The 17,622-nt window shown below is 42.7% G+C and overlaps 1 long non-coding RNA gene across 1 annotated transcript; it reads left to right on the top strand.

Moving 5' to 3' along the window:
* Positions 1 to 14,140: 14,140 nt before the first annotated feature.
* On the top strand, positions 14,141 to 16,458 carry LOC133440840 (uncharacterized). The gene is made up of 3 exons (XR_009782368.1): positions 14,141 to 14,231; positions 16,204 to 16,247; positions 16,355 to 16,458. It is a non-coding gene; the product is annotated as an uncharacterized LOC133440840 (long non-coding RNA).
* Positions 16,459 to 17,622: the final 1,164 nt, after the last annotated feature.

The raw sequence follows: 17,622 nt of genomic DNA, 5'->3' as shown, positions 1-17,622 counted from the left end.
TGTCCAAGTAATTTGCTGATTAGGCTCCAGCTGATCCAAAATGCAGCAGCACGAGTACTGACAGGAATTAGCAGGAGAGATCACGTCTCTCCAGTGTTAGCGTCGCTCCATTGGTTACCCGTAAAATTCAGAATCCAATTTAAAATTTTATTACTTGCGTATAAAGCCCAAAACGGCTTAGCTCCGCATTATTTGCAAGACCTGATAGTGCCCTATGTTCCTGTCAGAGCTCTCCGTTCTCAGAGTGCAGGTTTACTCGTAGTTCCTAGAGTATCTAAATGTAGATTTGGAGGGCGGGCGTTCTGCTATCAGGCACCACTACTATGGAACCAACTTCCAATCTGGGTTAAGGGGGCTGACACCACCTCCACCTTTAAAACTAAACTTAAAACATTTCTGTTTAGTAAAGCCTATAGTTAGTGTTTAGTAAACCTCTAGCTGGTGTTGGTAAATCTCTAGGTAGTGTAAACTTTAGTGTGTCAGAGTCGCTCCTGTGGTTTCTTGTGCTGGCCCCCCCTTCTCCTCCCTTTTCTCTCTTTTGTCCATGTTGCAGCATCCTTTGCCGGACACCGGAACCTGCAGGTGGTCGTGGGTGGCTTGTAGCTTGCATTACGGAGCACAAGTCTTTCCCCGACCCTGCACCCCAACCTGGGACTTGCTGATTGGGCCGGAGCTTCGGGAGCTGCGTGCTGGCCTGCGGTCCCCACCCCTGGTCATCCCGTTGCTGGCCCCCCCTTCTCCTCCCTTTTCTCTCTTTTGTCCTGCAGGTGGTCGTGGGTGGCTTGTAGCTTGCATTACGGAGCACAAGTCTTTTCCTGACCCTGCACCCCAACCTGGGACTTGCTGATTGGGCCGGAGCTTCGGGAGCTGCGTGCTGGCCTGCGGTCCCCACCCCCGGTCATCCCGTTGCTGCTCCCACCTGCCTGCTGTGCTGTTGCCGTCCCTGACCCACCAGTCTGGCCCTCGGCAGGAGGGTCCCCCCTGATGAGCCTGGTCCTGCTCAAGGTTTCTTCCCTCCTAAAGGGGAGTTTTTCCTTGCCACTGTTTGGCTTAAGGTTTTTCTCCCACTAGGGGAGTTTTTACCTGCCATTGTTTATGTAATAACTGCTCGGGGGTCATGTTCTGGGTATGGGTCTCTGTAAAGCGTCTAGAGACAACTCTGTTGTATTAGACGCTATATAAATAAAATTGAATTGAATTGAATTGAATTGAACCGCTCCGTGCGCAGTGAGCGGAGGCTGCGGAGCCGGCCGCTGCAGCTGCTCCTGCTTCTCCAGTGTGCCCCTCTCCACCACAGATCTTAGCGGGTCCAGACTCCTGCCCAACACTGAGCCCGCTTTTTTTTACCAGTTTGTTCAGTCGCCTGGTGTTTTTGATTGCAAGGCTGCCCCCCCAACACAAAGCAGCAAAAAAGAGTGCACAGGCCACCATCGTGTGGTAGAACATAGCCATCATCTCCACACATACATCAAAAGCCCTCAGTGTCTGTATGACATAAGCTAATGAAATGTCAAATGTTAAGAGGCTGTGCGCATTTACGCACAAGGCACAGCACCAGTAACTTCATAAACACCGGATCGGGATCAGATCAGGATCTAATGGTAATTCATGTTCTTTGTTTTGCTACACACACCTACAGGTCAGCTGTTAAACACACACATTCTAGATGTATATGTTTATATGGTGGAATTGTTTGTAATAAAGCAGCCCCTTATGAATCCTGAACTCCATCCTGTTACTTTTATGAGCTGAGTTTGCGCGCAGTTTAATACACGCTTCTGAAAGACGGTATTTGCTCCACTATTTTTGCGTGTGGCAAATAACGCTGGCCTTTCTGAATTAGGCGCTTTTTGCAATGGGGCTTATTTGCATAGAAAGGGGGCAATTTTGCGCCGAATGTATGAATATTACCTAATTTGCATGCATGCAAATGGCACCGGCGCAGACTGCCACTATTTGCTTGGCAGCGCAGTTTGTGGAGCAATTCGCCCTTTACGGGTGGTTTGTGAATTAGACGCTCTCTTTTTGTCTCATCTGCACCGGTTTAGCGGCCGCAAAAGCCGCGCAATCCTTTTGTGGATTTGGCCCATAGTCTTTTGTTTTCACATGACACACATTTTATTATTTGACAGTTAGTTTCTAATTTGAGTGCACGCATTTTAGTTAACAGTCTGTATTTAATATTATTTGTTAATTGCTTTACCTTTTGTTTCCCTGGCAAAAGGGGGCGACGCGGCTTGAGTTGGCCTTTTTATCCTGGAGTGGCAGGAAGTGGAAGAGGCCAACTGAGTGTGCCAGAGGAGGGAGTCTACCGGCAATGATCCAGTTTAATTAATTATATTTGACTTTTTTTTTTTTTTTTTTTTTTTTTTTTTTTTTAACCTTGTCTGCACACATATTAATGATTGATACCATGACGGTAGAAACCAAAAGTATATATATGTGCATTATTACTATATTTAATATATATACATATATATACGCATACATATGCGTACACATACATAAATATACACATACAAACCCAGTGATTTTTTTTTTTTTGGGGGGGTGGGGGGGGGGGGGGGGTGACGACATCCACTGCCAATCCAGGAAGCAGGAACACACGGAAACACACGTCAAGCACTGGAAATCTGCAACAAAAAACCACAAACAGAACACGAAACCGTCACGTAGCCAACCAAAACATGAACAGCAATCGACCCAAATCTTGAGATCTGATCGCAGTCTGAGCTAAGCTACCGCTACCGCTACCTAACCCCAAAAACCCGCCCGCCCCCCACCCTTTCGTGGGGGGCGGGCAGGCGCACCCGCCCCCCACGAAAGTGGCCCTCCAAGACCAGAGGGGCGCCCCGCCGCAGAGGCAGCGGGGGGGGACCGGAGACGGGCCCGGAGAGAGGGAACCCCCCAAGAAGGCGACACCCGTGCAGGCCCGACAACGGAGGGCCCCAGACCCAGGCATCCCATTCATTCATCCATTCAACTATCCGATATCTATACTAATAATAATATGATATACTATACATAATAATAATACTAATAATACTACTACTACTACTAATAATAATAATAATAATAATAATAATAATAATAACCATCTTTGTATAATATAATATTGATAAATTATTAAGTTTTGTTGTCCTGCCAATGGAGGCCCAAATCCTCCATGGCAGGACCCTTCCATACCGCATTCTCACCGACACAGACACACAATCATTGCACCGTTTCCCCCTCCCCGGGGGGGTCCAGCACTGCCAGAAGGCACCCCAGGCTGCACGGCGAGCGCCGCCAGGCCCGGGTATCCCGACCCACCTATCCCAGGCCGGTGAGGGAACGTGGGTGATGTGGGACCCCCTCCCGCCCCTGGTGTTGAGTGCATGTGATTAATGCCATAAAAACAGGGAGGGGGAGGGCCAAGTATCGATTTGACACCGACCCCCCCCCCTCCCGAACTACGTGTCCTTGTCAAATGTATTTATTAAGTGTTGAATGTGCAGTGTCTATTTTGCTGTTAAAACCGTGAGGCAGGGAGTGCCAGGCCACGCGGGACAATGCCCCCCACGACCCGGACCCCCCGCCTTTCGCCTATGTGCGTATGAATCGTGTAGGGGGGGAAGGAGGGGGAGCGGAGGCCAAAGCCAGGAGGCAGGACCAGCAAAGCCGGCCCTGATAAGACACCCGCGCCCCCCCACCGGCCATCCAGTAGACGTGGGCCGGCCCTCCGAGCCGGGCCAGGGCCCCACCGTACCTCCACGGGCGCCCCCGGCGCCGCCAGAGCCCCCAGACGGAGGGGGAAACGGTCCAACATCCTCCCATTCATACTGACAACATAAGACATAGACACCTGGGAATGGTGCCAGCCCGCCGCCGCGCCCGCCCGTGCACCCCCCGGTCAGGGGAGGCCCGATCCCCGGACCCGGCGCCACCCGCCCCCCCCGAGGCCACCCCGGCGGACACCCCAAGGGTCACGGAGTCCCCACATCCGCAGGCGCACTCGGCCCCCGCCCAGCGACGGAGGACCAAGGCAGCAATGCCCCCCCAGCGCAGACAGCCACTCCCCACCCAGGCAGGGCCGGGCCCTCCGAGTGGGACCCCCACGTCTACGGCCCAGCCCCCCCCGGGAGACCCGGAGATGCCCAAGCCACAGCAACAACAAGTTTGGGTTTTTAGTCATAGTAAACGTATTTAAGCATATTTGTGACCAAGATAACTGGTCAGTATTAAGAGAGATATCCGCCTCCCACTTGGAAATCGGGAGAGAGACTGAATCGTCCAGTTTAGACACTAACCTGTAGAGTTTTGATAACAACTTTAAAGTGCTTAGATTCAATAAATCTATTATCTTAGCGGGAAGTTGTAAGTTTAATTGACTAATTTTGTATGTTTTATTTATTATGGCCTTAAGTTGTTGATACTCTAAAAATGTATTCCTGCTAACTCCGTATTGAACAATAAGTGTATTGAAAGGTACAAACTGTCCTCCTACAATTACGTGCTGTAAGTACCGTATTCCTTGATCTCTCCATTGAACGAAATTAACCATCTTTTTATCATTTTTCACGATGTCTGGGTTGTTCCATATGGGAGTACGGTCACATGGAAAAGGTGAAATTTTAGCTACTTTAAGAAATTCCCATCAAGCTGATAAAGTTGTGCTAATATTAATGCTTTTGAAACATTGATGACGTTTGATACTTTGACTAATAAATGGTAACTCTGAGATTTCTAGTTCGTTGCAAAACACTTGCTCTGAGTCCAGCCATTGACTATCTAAAGGATGATCTTTTGACCATTTTACAATATACTGTAATTTATTGGCAAGGAAGTAATACTGAAAATTAGGTAGCTCTAAACCTCCATATTCTTTAGATTTTTGCAATGTCTTTAAACTAATACGTGGAGTTTTATTTTTCCACAGAAATTTTGAAACACATGAGTCCAACGATTCAAACCAGGAAAGAGGGGGTTTGCATGGTATCATTGAGAAAAAATAATTTACTTTTGGTAAAACCATCATTTTAATGGTGGCTATTCTACCCATGAGCGAAATGGGGAGAGAGCTCCATCTGGAAAGATCATCTTCTATTTTCTTTATAAGCTGAACATAATTTTATTTTATTAACTCTGACAGCCTAGGGGAGATGTTTATGCCTAAATATCTAATGTTCCCTGATTGTAATTGAGTATTGGTTATATTCCTAAAATTGCAGTTAACACACAAAACAGTGGATTTAGACCAATTAATAGAATAATCAGACAGAGATGAAAATCCCTCTATAAGTGCGATTGTCTGTGATAGTGAAGATCGTGAGTTCTGGAGGAAGAGGAGTACGTCATCCGCATAAAGACTTATTTTGTGCTCTACTAGTTTGCATTGTATACCTTTAATATTTTGATTTTGTCTAATAGCTGCTGCTAAAGGTTCGATAAATATTGCAAATAATGAGGGAGATAAAGGGCAACCCTGTCTAGCTGGGAAACCATCTGGGCCCGGAGCTTTATTTTTGGGCATATGTTGAAGAGCTTCATGAAGTTCTCCTATTGAGAGTGGTGAATCTAAATTCGTAACCTGTTCCTGACTTTGGCAGGTTAATTTCTCCAAGAAACTCATTAATGGATTGATCAGATGGTTCAATTTGTGACGAGTATAATTTATAGTAAAAGTCTCTAAAGACTGAATTTATTAAACAGGGATCATGTGTAACTTCCCCTGACTGGTCCTTAATAGATGTTATGGTTATTTTTTCTTTGTTTATTTTTAATTGATTGGCTAAATATTTTCCCGATCTGTTAGCATGTGCAAAGTTTTCCAGGCGAAGCCTTTGTACTAGAAACTGCGTTTTTGCGTCAATTATTTTATTTAATTCTGTTTTAGTTTTCCTTATTTTGTTAAGGATACGTTCATCTGCAGAGGTCTGGCATAAATTTCGCCAAAATGTTTTTTTTTTTTTTTTTTTTCATTCATTCATTATCAAAATGACACGATTAATTCAAAATGGCTGACTTCCTGTTCGGTTTCGGCCATGGCGCCAAGAGACTTTTCTTGAAATTGCGACATGATACAGGTGTGTACCGATTTTCGTGCATGTAGCCTACATCAAACCGTATTATGGGGCTTGAGGCACAAAGTTTTTTCTGTCTTAACCAATCAGATGAAGGGTGGGCGAGCTTTTTGGCGTCTAGCGTCGCCACGGTAACGCTTTTGAAAGAGAAAAGTAATGCGTTGTGTTGGAGGATGGAGACGCACATTTTGATGTATAACACACCTGGGACAACCAGACAACTCTGGAGCAAACTGACAGGCTTTATCAGTTTTCATATTTATTTAATTTATCCACAGTTTAATTTATGCTGGAACAATATTTTGTTTGGTTACACTGAACATGAAAATAAACTGAAATTGCAGTTTTATTTGATTAATTTATTTTAGAAAGGTTTACATACACAAATCTAAATGTTCTGGCAAGAAACCAAACTTTTTTCAACTTTCTGCATATATTAAACAATATGAATAGAATAGAATAGAATAGAATAGAATAGAATAGAATAGAATAGAATAGAATAGAATACTTTATTGTCTGTCCCAATGGTGACAGAAATTCCTCTTGGACAGGGCTCACAACCACATTCACACATTCCCATAAGGACACGTTACAATATAAAAAGAATAAATACGTTAAAAACAGTAAATAAGTTAGAACAGACATGACGGTGCCTGTTAAAAGTGCAACAATCTATTTGATAGTGTTCAGAATGGTTGTGGCAGATGGAATGAATGACTTTTTGTAAATGTTTTTCCGGGCCAGTGGAATTTTATACCTTCTGCCTGACGGCAGTAGTTGAAATGAGTGGTGAAGGGGATGAGAGGGGTCTTCTGTGATCAGAGTGGCCTTCCTGATCACAGAGCGGTTGTAGAGATCAGACAGGGGGGGGTGTTATGATCTGCATATTTTGCTGGCCTGGTTTATTATTCGTGAGAGTCTGGTTTTGTGTTTGATGGTGAGCAAGTTGTACCAGGATGAGATGTTGAATGTAAGAATGGATTCAATGAGTGAACGGTAAACCAGAATTAAAATGTCTTTGCTGATGTTGAATGTCCTTAGATTCCTCAGCAGGCGGAGACGCTGTTGTGCCTTCTTGTAGACAAAGTCTGTATGCTGTGTGAAGGACAGACAGGTGTCGATCTCAGTCCCCAGGTATCTGAAGGACTGGACCTGCTCTACCAGCTGCCCCTGGATGCTGAGTGGCTGGAAAAGAAATGGCGTTATTGCTGCCTTGCTTCTGCCTCCACAGCACAGCTCCTTTGTTTTGGCAATGTTCAGCTGGAGTGAGTTCTCAGTGAAGGTTTTGGACCAGGTCGCTGGTACTGAGTCAGGGCATCAGAACCAGTCATGTGGGCAACCAATGCCATGTCGTCTGCATATATCTCCTCCGTCTGTGATGTGACACTAAAAAAGCTTTTAAAGGTATTGTGACATCATTTTTAACATGCTTTTAACACTATTAAAAGTCTTGGCCAACATCCCTCAAATGTGTCTAAAAGGGTGTAACAAGAAAAACTTCACTCCAGTACTCCATGCCTGGCTTTTTATGACGGTGTTTTTTTGCGCCGTGAAAAACGCTTCCTTTTCCCCCTTTCCTGTCAATCATTGCCCCGCTCCAAACATATGATCTATGTAAGCTTTACTGAGTACGTTTTATTACATTTTTTTCTGTCCTGCTATCAACCCCCATCAAAATCACATGAAAAATAAAAATAAAATTTGTGTGTGGGTGACTGTAAATAGTAATTAAATGTGGTTTAAATATTTATATTGTGGTAGGATGAGGCTCGACTCCAGAGGTTGATAAAACAGGACTTTATTCCAAGACAGCGGAATCCAACTGACAACTCAACTGACAGTTGACAACTAACAGCAAACAAACACGCGTTGCTAAGCAACCAATAAACACTTGTGACCACGCCCCCTTCCCTCTAGTCCTGATGGGTGCGAGGTCCATAATTGTGTCCGCCACAATATATATATATATATATTTGCAGACGTCATACATCTGGTTATGATACCGGACACATGATTCGACTTATTTTAATATTCATAGTAGGTTTAACAGTAATAGAATATTCTGGCATTTGGGTATGATAGCCAGGCTATTTGGAAGACATATAATATATATATATATATATATATATATATATATATATATATATATATATATATATATATATATATATATATATATATATATATATATATATATATATTATACAAGGGGTCACCAATGTGGCAGGATGAGGCTCGACTCCAGACGTTGATAAAACAGGACTTTATTCCCAGACAACGGAATCCAACTGGTAAAATAACTGACAGTTGAACTGCTGACAACAGAAAACAAACATGCGTTGCTAAGCAACCAATAAACACTTGTGACCACGCCCCCTTCTCTACAGTCGTGATGGGTGCGAGGTCCATAATTGTGTCCGACACAACACACACATACATGTAAAAACACATGAAGAAGAAGCAGAAGCAGATTGTGTAAAACTCAGCTATTTTAATAATATGAAAAAATAATAATAAACATATGTCCATATATATCTATGTATATCCATAAACATCTCCATATATATATATATATATATATATATATATATATATATATATATATATATATATATATATATATATATATATATATATATATATATATATATATATATATATGTATACACTTATACATACATATATATATTCATATATAATATATATATACATGTATATATATATATATATATATATATATATATATATATATATATCTCACAAACCATATTTACACATGCTAAGGCCGCGTTCAGACTGCAGGCAAATATCCGATTTTGAGCCCATCCAGATTGAAACTGGATGACTCTTTTGAAGTCTGAACAGTCCCAAACCGCATGAGATCCGATTTTTGCAAACCAGATCGAAACCACCTCCGGGAGGTAGTTTCATATCGCATTCATATCGCATTTGGGCAGATGCGTGTCAGTCTGAACAGCTCCAAACACTCAGATCGGATATGACTGTCCCAGACGCTCCAAACCACCCGCCCATTTCCAGTTGTGGAGCTACTCATCCTTTCACAGAGAGCATGTACAATCCCTGATGTCACGTCCAAAACTATTATTTGTAGTTTAAGTGTTGCAAATTCACATTACAAATCATGTTTTAATAGCAGAAAAGAAGACCACATTTCCACGTACGGTGCGGGTCGCCGCGTACCCTACGCCGTAGGTCTGTGTTGGTGTAACGCGGAACCATAAATCAGCCTTCATATGTTCCTATCAGTCCTATCAGAGTTTTGTTAACTCTGAGCTTTGTTGGTTGGTTTGTTAGTTTGCTGTTGGTTTTGTTCTGAACACCTTTCTCTGTTTCTCATTTTACTGGGACGTCGGGTTCCTCCGCCGAGACACAACTTTTGCGGTATGCGTTCATTGTTATGTCTAAAAATGATGCGCAGTGCCGACCCAATCAGAAACGGTACAGATATATTTTTTTTTTTTATATATAAAAAAAAATAAAATTATAAAAAAATAAAGGATCCCCATAACCTTTGATCGGGTGGGCAGGACGCACGTTTTGCCCCAAAACCAGCCTCGAGTTCCAGTAACAGAGGTCCGACGGGAGGATTAGAGTGAGATGGGGCAGTCTCAAACGATTTAAAATATTGCACAGTGTATGCCCAGCTTTACAGGTATGGAACAGCATGTGAGCTGGCTCCATATTGTTATTGTTTTTGATGTCGCAATTACATTAACACAATACACGCGCTGGGTGACACCTCCGCTCCGACGTCGTTGCTGATCTGCAACCCGTCAGATCAGTCAATGATGTGGCCCAGTCTGAACAGAGCCAGATCCGATATGGACACTTGCTAAAAACAGTGTGGACAGTCAGCCCTGAAAATCGGATATGAGAAGGAATCAGATATGAATCAGATTTGCCTGCAGTCTGGACAGGCCTAAAAGCCCTGAAAGAGGACTGCTTTTCAGAGCTTCTTTCTCATGCTCCCTTCCTGCAGGTCAAGAGAGGTGAGTTTGGAAATGTGGTGTAGCCTTATTTTTAGATTATTTTTATTTTATTTTTTTATTTATTATTTTTATCCTGTATTTCTCGCGCCCCAGCGGTCGATGAGGCGTCTATGTGTATATGTCTATGGTTACACCCCTGCCAAGGTAAATTGCGCCCCCCCAAAAATGTTTAGTACCAGCCGTCACTGCTGTCAACCCCTGATGATTGTTTGTGTATTAATGTTGTACATGCCATCTCAACATTATTGTATGCACTGTTCTCAGTCTTATGTTTCCTCTTGTGATATTCCTGAACCGGAAAGGCGGAGCAATGGGCCGGCAAAGCTTCTGACGTCATCATACACCTTTGCCCAATATGCACTTCTCCAATACTTCCTGGATTACATGAGAAGCGCTGTGAAGGTGGCAAGACACACCACTAGTGAGAGGGACAACAGAAAAAACTGGTGCACGACTATCAGTTTTGTTTTTACATTTTTAAACTGCTATTCTCATGTTGCGATGGAGAGAAAGAGCACTTTCATTGAAGTGCCTAATGAACTGATACAATTTTTAAGAGAGGATTTCTTCAGAGACTCAGATGGTCCTCACTCTAACAAACCGTAAGTTGAACTTTTTTCATGTATGACAGGTGAAAGTAAAAATCAAATGTTAAAAATTAAGTTGACAAAAAGGCATATACTGTTAGTGAAATAAAGCAGTTAAACTGGACAGAAAAGAAAAAGTGATAAGGTATACTGTCACAGTGATTTGGTTAATATAACCCGTTAACGGGAGGCCATTGAAGTAGATTTGAAAACAGTAGATTTGACAGATTTGACAGATTTTAGTGGCAAATCTCAACGCCATTGGGCCTTCAGGCAAGATGGCGCGTTGAACGGCAAACTTGACCCAAAAGTTTTTTTGTTTTTTTTTAATCTGAAAAAAAACCTCAAATAACTTAAAATGAATCAAAAGTTGCATTGAAGCCTGCCAAACTAAAAATGCCAGGTGAAAAAGAAACAAAAACAGCAAACTAATTAGAGGTCTTGCTGAGTCACGATTATGTAATGGAAGCCAGCGTGGCTAACCAAGAGTACCTGACTGCAGGCAAGATGGCCGACAAGGGGACAAGGGCGACAAGGGCATATATCCAATACCGGAAGTCACAAGCGGAAGTTGGTCTTCTTCGTGTCTATTATTCGTCGCGCCGATCCATACCGGAAATATGACGGAGGTATTTTACAAGCGGCCATGTAACGAAAACACACATTATATATATATATATATATATATATATGTACCAATTATATATGTTTCATGTACCAGTGTCGTCACGTCACCGTCGTGTGCGAGCAGTGATAATTTTATTTCAGTCCGTAACAGAAATCTCCGGCTCGTTTGAGCTGCAGAAATTATTTTGGAAATGTAGCTTGTGTGAACGCTACCGCGCAAAGTGATGTACTGTAGTGACGCTACTCCCCAACACTGTATATGTAAATGTATATATATATGTATATATATATATATATATATATATATATATATATATATATATATATATATATATATACACACACACACACACACACACACACACACACTTTCTTTTTAAATCAGAACAGAGGCTAGGGGGTTTCCCCATGATTGACACCTCCTTCGACCAATTGGGTCGATCTATGAGGTGTCCAAAGCCAAATGATATGCCCAAACGTCAATACATGTGAAAGGACAAACACAAAACACTCTTAATGTTGTTAAATACTCTACAAGAGCTACATTTGTCACATGCACCATTATTCATAGTACAATAAATTGGGTTTTGTACCTGGAAAAAAAAGGGGTAATTGCGATATTAAAGAGCAATTCACTAAATTTGTGGAAGAGTTGGCATGCTAACTTTTGATTGATCAATGATAATCTGCTAATGTAAAGATCTAACCTTTTTTTTTTCATACCCCAACACAGATTTTCCTTTCGTGTTCTTCTTCAGGAACAGCCAAACAGGGACAAGTCTTATGTAAGTATATGATATGTTTTCCTCCCTTTCTCTGGTCAAATATCAATTTCAGAGGAACACTCAGGAACTGAGGAAAAGCCAAAAAGGAAGAAAATCTTCGACAGATTTAACTTAATTAACAAACATTTTTACAGACTGAATTTCTAGTGATTAGTGATCTAGCAAATTATCAACCAGCGGGGTTTTAAAAAGTATTCAAAGGTGATGAATTAAAATTGCCAAATTTAAGACTACGTTGTTAAAAGAAAAAAACACATCATTTTTTGACATTTAACAGTAACTTGTTTTGTTTTTCTCCTAGACTGACAGTATTGAAAATACAAGTAGGACATCAACCGAGTCAAGGTATGGGAAAGTGTTTTCTGGAATTGCTCTGCAAAAATGAAACTGATGAGCAGTCATGACTTTTACCTTGTTCATGTGTTTTGTGTGTTTTGTATTTTTTGTCTACAGATTTATATTGCAGTTTGATGTTCCTGAAATACTTGGCAAAGGAGGCTTTGGTCATGTTTTCAGAGCAACAAAAAACCTTTCAGCCAAGGATTATGCTGTTAAGATTGTCCCTGATACAAAGTAAGTAAAGTATTAGGATCTATTTTTTACTTCTGCTTATCTGAGTCAGGGCAACAGCCTAAGAAAATGACATGAATCAATTAGTAAACAGCACTTTGCATTTGTCTCAACTCTCATCACCACAGCAGACCAGTACAGGGTCTGCATTACTGCAGGTTCTAGGATTCTTGGATATGTCTAGAAATTTTCTCCATAAAAGTCAAGAATATGACGTTTTTTACATTTAATTCATTATTTTTTAATGGAGAAAAATTTTCCAGAGATGATTTACAAATGTAAAACTTGGGTCTCCAAACCAGACCCTCTGTTCTTCCAGGCTGTCTAGAAACTATTTCCGTTAAAGTCATGTGCTTGTCACAAATGGATACCTTACAGGAAGGATGCTTTGAATGTTTCATCAATAAGATTTTCATGTTATAATTTTTTGATCAGAAAGGCTCTGCGAGAAGTAAAGGCCTTATCAGACCTCAAACACCAGAACGTTGTCAGATACCGTATTTTCAAGACCATACGGTGCGCCGTGTGGAAAGGCGCACCCTCAGTCATTTCTGTATTTAAAACACACACACGGCACACCGACCGAAAAGGAGCCGTCTACACACACAAATGGAGCCACCTTACAACAACACACACATGCCCGCCGCACAACACACACACACACACACAAGCATACAAGTGTGCGTATTTAAAAATAGAGCAGGAGCAAAACTTAGTTTGATTGTACTTTATTTAAGTTATTACATTAATCAGTTGTCAGGACTCAGCATGTCAGGATTCATCCGAGCCTGATCGCGCTGAGACCGGGAGAACTGATCAATGAGACCGGGAGAACCGATCAGCTGAGACCGGGAGAACTGATCAGCTGAGACGGGCACGAGCCAGGCGAGCTGCTCTCTGGCCATGATGAGCAGCCGAGTCACTTTCTGATGCCGGCTTTGGCGAAAGCTGGAACAAAAGTCCAGTCCAGCAGACACGACAGCCCACGCATCTACAATCCATCAACATTAAACGACGGAGCCCGCCGCCCGAGCGGCAGCCGACCTCCCAGCCCGCGGGGACACGTAGGCTGCCGCTCGGTCGGCGGTTCCTCCGGCCTTCCGGCCCACCTCCGCGGCGTCTCCTTCTCGGCATCGAGCCCGAGTCTCCCCGTCTGCCCCAGGTCCCGCCACGGAGCCGCCGCCCCTGGGCAATCACAGGCAATTCACGCGCCCCCTTCCCCCTTAACTTCTCATGGTGGCCTCAATTACGTCCACCTTACAATAATACAATGGGCGCATTGCGTCGTTGGGCGCGCGGTACATTGAAAAAAAAAAAAATGTTTATATGTGCCTAATGGTCGCAAAAATACAGTACAATGACTGCTGGATGGAGGATTCAAAATATCAAAGCAGCTCCGGCTTCTTCCAGTAAATCTCACCCCTCATGAAACGCTACTGTACTTTATTTCCAGAATGACAACTGTAAAATTATTTTGTTCTCTTTTGTAGATTTAATAATGATTCATGTCAGCGCTACCGCTATATAATGATGGAATTATGTGATTTTGAAACAATTGAAGACTGGATAAACAAGAGGAAGGACCTAAAGGTTTGGGATTTTACTCACAAATATAATAGTTCAGGTCTTTGCTCCACGACAGTCTTACTGAGTTTGTGTTAAACTGTATGAATTTGTTGAGCTTTGATGAGAAAGGGAATCTGACCTGATCCCACATCAGCTGCACATAAAAAACTACCTCATATGCAGAGTCAGCAAATCATTATGTGATATCGATATGTTTTCCTCCCTTTCTCTTGTCAAATACCAATTTCAGAGGAACACTCAGGAACAGTCAGAAGAAAGGCCAAAAAAGGAAGAAAATCTTCTACAGATTTAACTAAGTTAACAAACATTTTTACAGACTGAATTTCTAGTGATTAGTGATCTAGCGAATTATCAACCGATTTGCATACCATACCTGACCAATTAAAGATACAGTCAGTACGTTTATTTTTGTCATTTGCTGACATTACCACTATTTTCAGATATCAAACTATTTACAGATTATATATGTACAGTTCACACGGTGTCAGAACTGCACTGGAACTGCAATTAGTTAGTGATTCTTCAGAAATGTGACCCATGGGAGGGCAAGTCTATTTAAATAAACCAGTGGATACTGGTCAGTTTGAGGCCTGTTTAAGGTGCATTGTACAGATGAGTGAGGGAGGTTTAATTCCATGGTCCTTCTTCCAGTCCTGGACTGCACAACTCTAGAGTATAGAATATATACAATATAGGAAGAAATGCTGATTTAAAATCTTGGAGCTGGAGTCATTTGATGGTTTATCATAAACATACCTGGGCTTCCAGCAAGGTATCAGCGGGGTTTTAAAAAGTATTCAAAGGTGATGAATTAAAATTGCCAAATTTAAGACTACGTTGTTAAAAGAAAAAAAACATATTCAATTCAATTCAATTTTATTTATATAGCTTATAATACAACAGATGTTGTCTCTAGACGCTTTCCAGAGACCCAAAACATGAACATAAACCCCCGAGCAATTATTACATAAACAATGGCAGGTAAAAACTCCCCTAGTGGGAGAAAAGCCTTAAGCCAAACAGTGGCAAGAAAAACTCCCCTTTAGGAGGGAAGAAACCTGGACCAGGACCTGGATCATAAGGGGGGACCCTCCTGCCAAAGGCCAGACTGGGGGGTCGGGGACGTCAGCAGCACAGCAGGCAGGTGGAAGCAGCAGCGGGATGACCAGAGGGCCGGGGTGCAGGCAGGTGGAAGGAGTAGCGGGATGACCAGAGGGGGGGGGGGACCACAGGCAGGTGGAAGCAGCAACGGGATTACCGGGCGTGGGGGGGGGGACCAGGACCGCAGGCCAGCACGCAGCTCCCGAAGCTCCGGCCTGCAAACATGCACAATAGAGAACAAAGGGGGGCCAGCACAAGAAACTACAGGTGCGATGGACAAAAATGATAGCTATGAGATACTTAAGGGTGAGAGGCACCGCCCAGTGGATGATGTCGGTGCCCCCCTGCAGCATAAGCCTATAGCAGCATACTGTATCTACCGCGAAGCTATATTTGAGACTAACTATTATAGTCTTGTTCTATAGCTGCAACTATGACTACTTACTCTAACACACTAGAGTTTACACTACCTAGAGATTTACCAACACCGGCTAGAGGTTTACTAAACACTAACTATAGGCTTTACTAAACAGAAAGGTTTTAAATTTAGTTTTAAAGGTGGAGGTGGTGTCAGCCTCCTTAACCCAGATTGGAAGTTGGTTCCAAAGTAATGGTGCCTGATAGCAGAACGCCCACCCTCCAAATCTACATTTAGATACTCTAGGAACTACGAGTAAACCTGCACTCTGAGAACGGAGAGCTCTGCCAGGAACATAAGGCACTATCAGGTCTTGCAAATAATGCGGAGCTAAGCCGTTTTGGGCTTTATATGCAAGTAATACAATTTTAAATTGGATTCTGAATTTTACAGGTAGCCAATGGAGCAATATCAATTTTTGACATTTAACAGTAACTTGTTTTGTTTTTCTCCTAGACTGACAGTATTGAAAATAAAAGTAGTAGATCCACCGAGTCAAGGTATGGGAAAGTGTTTTCTGGAATTGCTCTGCAAAAGTGAAACTGATGAGCAGTCATGACTTTTACCTTGTTCATGTATTTGTTTGTTTTGTATTTTTTGTCTACAGATTTATATTGCAGTTTGATGTTCCTGAAATACTTGCCAAAGGAGGCTTTGGTCATGTTTTCAGAGCAGGAAAAAACCTTTCAGCCAAGGATTATGCTGTTAAGATTGTCCCTGATACAAAGTAAGTAAAGTATTAGGATCTATTTTTTACTTCTGCTTATCTGAGTCAGGGCAACAGCCTAAGAAAATGACATGAATCAATTAGTAAACAGCACTTTGCATTTGTCTCAACTCTCATCACCACAGCAGACCAGTACAGGGTCTGCATTACTGCAGGTTCTAGGATTCTTGGATGTGTCTAGAAATTTTCTCCATAAAAGTCAAGAATATGACGTTTTTTATATGTCAATATTTATTTATTTTTTAATGGAGACATTTTCCAGAGATGATTTACAAATGTAAAACTTGGGTCTCCAAACCAGACCCTCTGTTCTTCCAGGCTGTCTAGAAATTCTTTCCATTAAAGTCATGTGCTTGTCACAAATGGATACCTTACAGGAAGGATGCTTTGAATGTTTCATCAATAAGATTTTCATGTTATAATTTTTTGATCAGAAAGGCTCTGCGAGAGGTAAAGGCCTTATCAGACCTCAAACACCAGAACGTTGTCAGATACCGTATTTTCAAGACCATACGGTGCGCCGTGTGGAAAGGCGCACCCTCAGTCATTTCTGTATTTAAAACACACACACGGCACACCGACCGAAAAGGAGCCGTCTACACACACAAATGGAGCCACCTTACAACAACACACACATGCCCGCCGCACAACACACACACACACACACAAGCATACAAGTGTGCGTATTTAAAAATAGAGCAGGAGCAAAACTTAGTTTAATTGTACTTTATTTAAGTTATTACATTAATCAGTTGTCAGGACTCAGCATGTCAGGATTCATCCGAGCCTGATCAGCTGAGACCGGGAGAACTGATCAGCTGAGACGGGCACGAGCCAGGCGAGCTGCGCTCTGGCCATGATGAGCAGCCGAGTCACTTTCCGATGCCAGCTTTTGTGAAAGCCCGAACAAAAGTCCAGTCCAGCAGACACGACAGCCCACGCATCTACAATCCATCAACATTAAACGACGGAGCCCGCCGACCTCCCCGCCCGCGGGGGAGGTCGGCTGCCGCTCCGTCGGCGGTTCCTCCGGCCTTCCGGCCACCTCTGCGGTGCAGCTCCCCCGGGAGCCTCGTCTCCTTCTCGGCATCGAGCCCGAGTCTCCCCGTCTGCCCCAGGTCCCGCAACGGAGCCGCCGCCGGGCAATC

The sequence above is a fragment of the Cololabis saira genome, chromosome 3, assembly GCF_033807715.1.
Source record: "Cololabis saira isolate AMF1-May2022 chromosome 3, fColSai1.1, whole genome shotgun sequence".
Lineage (NCBI taxonomy): Eukaryota > Metazoa > Chordata > Actinopteri > Beloniformes > Belonidae > Cololabis > Cololabis saira.
Note: the sequence above shows the minus strand (reverse complement) of the source record. Positions and strands in the feature narration are given on the sequence as shown.